Here is a 5,498-nt window from a genome sequence, read left to right as displayed (position 1 = left end):
TCAGGAAATGAGTTCAAGCTGAATCTTCCCTGCTGCTACCTCAATATTGAGGGTTACAGAGTCTCAGGACCCAAGAGCATGTGCCCCGTGATCAGCAGTGCCAGGCTAATGTTGGCCCTAAGAAATCCTTTAGACTATGTGATGACTCTAAGAAAACTTTTAGACTTCAATTTTTTTAAAAGTTTTTTTATTTATTTTTTTTACTAATCTCTACATTCAACATGGGGGCTTGAACTCATGACCCCAAGATTAAGAGTCGCCCGCTTATCGGACGGAGCCAGCCAGATGCCCTGAGGCCCTTCATTTTTAAGATGATAGCAGCCATTTTCATACCATGAGGGAAGTCAGCTTGAGGATGAAGCTGCCTCACAGAGGAGACCAGAATTGAGGAATGAAATTGAATTCCTGAACAGACCTAGTCTCCATACCACTGGTATTTCAGTTTCATGTGCCTATAGGTATGATTTAATGTTAACTTGAATTAGATTTCCTCTTACTTGCTACTGAAGACCTTTTGGGTGGAGTATTACTTTTTTTTTTTTTTAAAGATTTTATTTATTTATTTGACAGAGAGATAGACAGAAGAGCACAAGCAGAGGGAGTGGCAGAGGGAGAGGGAGAAGCAGGCTCTGCACTGAGCAGGGAACCCGATGCAGGACTCGATTCCAGGACCCTGAGATCATGACCTGAGCCGAAGGCAGACGTTTAACCATCTGAGCCACCCAGGCGCCCTGGGTGGAGTATTTCTTTGCAGGCATTTATGTAGGTGGAAAGCGCCTTCTGGCTCCCAATTGTGGCCATTAAGGAAAGTCACAGTAACTGTCCTAGTGGCCCTTCCTTTGCAGCAACCTAACTCTTATAGAACTTTAGAGAATGTATGATCCTGAATCGTATGAAATTGCCAATATTTGGTCATCTTTACCCATAAGATGGCCATTTTATTGGCTCAATCAATTAGCAAGAAGTAGGTGCTTTTTAAAAGCTAAGGAGATTTTCTCTACCTCCAAAATGCATTTCTTACCATTCCACTTTTCTCCATCCCCATTACCATCATTCCAGCCTAAATCAGTGCCATATCTTGCCTGAAGGGCTGCTATATCCTCCCTTGCTCTCACTCCTGTCTACCTCCAGTCCACTCTCCATACTGCAGCCACAGTGACCTCTTCAAAATGGAAATCTGATCAGGTGCTCCCCTGTTTGACATCCCTTAATGGCTTCCCATTCCGCTCAGAAAAATGTTTCAGGGCGCCTGGGTGGCTCAGTTGGTTGGGCGACTGCCTTCGGCTCGGGTCATGATCCTGGAGTCCCGGGATCGAGTCCCGCATCGGGCTCCCCGCTCAGCGGGGGGTCTGCTTCTCCCTCTGACCCTCCCCTCTCTCACGCTCTCTGTCTCTCATTCTCTCTGTCTCAAATAAATAAATAAAATCTTTAAAAAAAAAAAAAAGAAAAATGTTTCAATATCCATAAAAAGCTGCCCAAACTTTCTGCAACCTGAACTCCTACCACATCTTGACATTGCCTTAGCTCTCTTTCCCCTTCTTAGTCATACCAAGCTTTCTTACCTCCACATCTCTGCTCATCCTGTTTTATTAGCCCAGAACCCTCACCCCCACCCCGCCATTCCCTGTAGAACTAGGTTCTCTGCGGTCAACTTGGGACAGCCACATCTGGCTAAGATTAGGAACTACATTTCGTAGAACTCTATTCCTCACTGGCAACAAGAGGAATTCATGTAAGATTTAAGAAGTGAAAATGAAGTAGAGTCCTTTACTCACACGAAATCATGGCAGTCAAACATGGCAGCAGTTTGGTGATGGTCAGAGAGCTTGGTCAGGTGCAGTTGCTAGATAGGCTTCTCAGACCTCACCACAGCGCCCACCACATGGTCTATGGTCTAACTTTGACAGCCAGATAGACCCAACTCAAAATTCCCAGCACACTGTAGCTTTTCCACCCACACCTGTGCTTCAAGCTGGAATATTTAGCACCTGCTTCTCCAAACCTCTGACTCTTCTTCCAGATCTTCACTCCCCCAGCTTCTCCCACATGCATGGAAGCTCTGCATTAAACCCTTTATCCTTGTAATGTTTAAAGGGATGATTTTTTCCTGACCAAAGTCAAGCTGTTACACCTGCCAACATTCTCTACCTCCTACTTGTATCAACTTAAGTGTCATTTCTTCAGGGAGGGCACTCAAGACTCTTAAACTATATTCAGTCCCCCCTTTATATGGGCTCCTGATATATCCCCCTTCATAACATTCTGCATTAGTCATCTCTGGCTCGCTCTCGCTCTCGCTATCTCTCTCCCTCTCTTTCACACACACACACACACACACACACACACACACACACACACAAATACCATAAAGTGGGCAGCTTAAACAATAGCCATTTATTTCTCACAGTTCTAGAGATGGGAAGTCTAACAAAAATTGAGGTGCGGCTCATTCAGTTCCTGGTAAAATCCCTCTTCCTGGCTTGCAGACAGCTACCTTCTCATTGTGCCCTCACGTGGCACAGAGACAGGGAGAGAGAGAGAGAGAGAGAGGACTCTGGTCTACCCTCTTCTTCATATGAGGACACTAATCCCATCATGGGGGCCCCACTCTCATCACTTTACCTAAACCTAATTACTTCCCCAAAGCTTCACATCTCCCAATACCATCATATTGGTATTATTATTAGGGATTTGGAGGGGGGGATACAAACATTCAGTCCATAGCACTCTCCTCACACTCAAATTAGTATTGAATACCTATTGATCTTCCCTGTTACACTCTAAGGAATTGAGAAGAATGGGAAATAATTTAGGCATGTGAAAAATTTCTCAATATTGAATCTCTAATGCTCAGTAGAGTACCAGAAACACAGTAGCTACTCAATAAGTATTTGTAGAATACTGGATGAGTAAATGAAAGAGAGATTGTATTCTATCAGAACCTTCTATTGCAAATGGTCTTAAGTCTATGCAGAAATTTTACATATTGCTGGTTATTTGACTATAATATCTTAGAGTTATTTAAGCATCCAATAAGTACTTTTTATGTTTTTCAATTTGGGTGAGGAGAAAAGGGTCATTCCAGTAGGAAATAGTAATTTTTAATGTTTCTATCAGGCAGGCAAAATCAACTATGAATTTTATTGTTGGAAAATCTCCTTCCTTTACATTCTTGCCACCAGAGATCCAAAGCACTTGCTCTTGGGGAAGAAGAATGGGGAATAATTCTGGCACATGAAAAACATTTCTCACCAACCCACAGAACACTCAACAGTCTGTGCTTGTACTCTTAAGAATAGAGAAGTGAAAGCCTCAGCTTTCTTACCTAGACATGATTATTAAAAAACACTCACTGACTGAAACAAGCCCACTCATCAGGGCTCTATCACAGTGAAGTGATAGCAGGATAGCAGCAAACTGAAGGTAGCAGAGATAGTAAGGGAGTATTTTGCTGGCTCTTTCTCCTGTGGGGTACTTTAATGGGTCCCTTGGAGGTCCCCTGCTGGAGATGGGAAGTCTAAACTTCTCCTGGGACAAGCAGTGCCTCCTCCCCCCGGCCACAGGGTGTCCACCCCTCTGTAAAGTTACATCACCACCCCAGAGAGTCCTCCTGGGATGGGTCCCTCTTAAGGTGACCCCACTCTGGCCCTTCTATAGAGGAGGCCTTTATTTAGTCCACAAGAAATTATATCCCTTTATTTGCCATAGGTGGGAATGCAGCAACCAGGAAAGTCTTTTCTGTATTTTGCTCTGCCACATGCAGCAGCCTTTAGATTTATCCCTTGAGAGTCACTGGGTCCTCCAAATTCCAGAGAACACATGCAAATCTCTCTGAATGATTCTCTTAAAACACTGTCTTCATATGGCTCAAGGTAAAGGGAAAGTACCATGGGAGTAGATAGGAAAGATGAAAATTAGCATACTTACAACTCTTCAAAAACAGTTCTTCCTGCTGATGTGGTTATGAGTTAGTGCTAGGAGACCCTCGTAACAAGTCAGGCATAGCTATTCTCACATGTCTTTAGGATGTGTGGCTGGCTGTTCTTAACCTTTTGGTCCTCAAACAAAATTCCCAAGAAAGCAGGAACAGTCCCATTTAACAACCTGTTAACATATACAATGAAGTGTTGCTGGGTTTTTTGTTGTCGTTAAAGTTTTTCAATATTGCATTTATGGTTTATTTTCTAATTCATTGGATCATCAAAACAATTGATCATTGTTTGAAAGAGAAGCCACTGGTAAGCAGATACTTTAAAAAATGACAGGAAGAACGTGAGGAAGACTCATGTTTTACCCATCATGGTAGAGGATACTTACTATTCCCTAGCCAGCAACCAGTTATCCTCTTCTACTACGAGCACCTGGGTGAACCAACTCCCTTCCTGGTTCTCCTCCTACTTCACCTCCAGTCTCATGAATGGTCATTCATCTAACAAATATTTACTAAGCACCTACACTGTGCTGGGCACTGTCCTAGGTGCTGAGGATACATTCCCGTAGAAAGTAGATAAAGTCCCTGTACTCAAGGAGATTGCACTTCAGTTGAAGGAGAGAAAGACACTAAACAAAATAAGTAAGTAAAATGTATGGTATATTAGTATGTAATAAGTGCTCTAGTAAAGCACTTCCCGGGTACTATTCCAATGGGGGAGAGATTTGTAAAGTAAGACATAGTAGTCCTGGGAGCTGGCATTCTAGTGGAGACTGATATGTAAACACAATTATAATACAATGCTGCTTAAGTGAGTCAGATAGCAGGGTGTGTGCAGAATGCGAAGTGACTAACCCTGCTCAAGGGCATGGGAGAAGATTTCACTGGCTTTCTGTTTGGAGAACACAGAATCGTATTATAGAAAAGTCATGATAACTATCTTCAAATGTTAGCTCTGGCAAGGCTTCCCCTAGAGCCCCAGGCAGTTACCACTGGCCCCTCCCAGTACTTGCTTCAGCTTGTGCTTTCCTTTCTTTCTCCTGTTCAGCACTGAGGCCAGAAGCAGTGCTAAGTGGAGAGCTCTTTCTTCCGAAGTGCTAACATTCTGATGCCAAAAAATCCTCACTATGCTTCAGGGTCTTTCTGTCTTCCTGCTCTCTACATCCCCTTCCTTCAGAAGAACAGAGAAAAATTTGTGGTTAGACGTTGCAGTATGTTATTGATTGAGGGAAGACATTGTGCACGTGCTAAGCTGTTCTCAGTGGTGCAGGGGCTTAGTGTTTCTGTGGGTCCTGCATCCAATTACACTTCTCAGAGAAGAGTGTCCCTATTTTCTTTTAGAGACCCTCCTTTCCTCAACCCCAGGCTGTGTGGATCAGGGACCTAACTCTTCCCCCTGAATCCAGATGTGGGCACATTACTGAAACACGACCAGTAATAGCACCACATGCCTATGGCCACAGTGATAAGTCAAGCAGTTGGCACAAGACCCAAGCTGGCCAATGAGAGCTAATTAATGAACATTGCCTTAAGGTTTTGCTGATAGGGTGTTATCCTAAAGCTGCTG

Source organism: Mirounga angustirostris, unplaced genomic scaffold, assembly GCF_029215605.1.
Source record: "Mirounga angustirostris isolate CCGP_5_RB_7025 unplaced genomic scaffold, mMirAng1.0.hap1 SCAF_4, whole genome shotgun sequence".
NCBI lineage: Eukaryota > Metazoa > Chordata > Mammalia > Carnivora > Phocidae > Mirounga > Mirounga angustirostris.
This window is presented reverse-complemented; position numbering follows the sequence as displayed.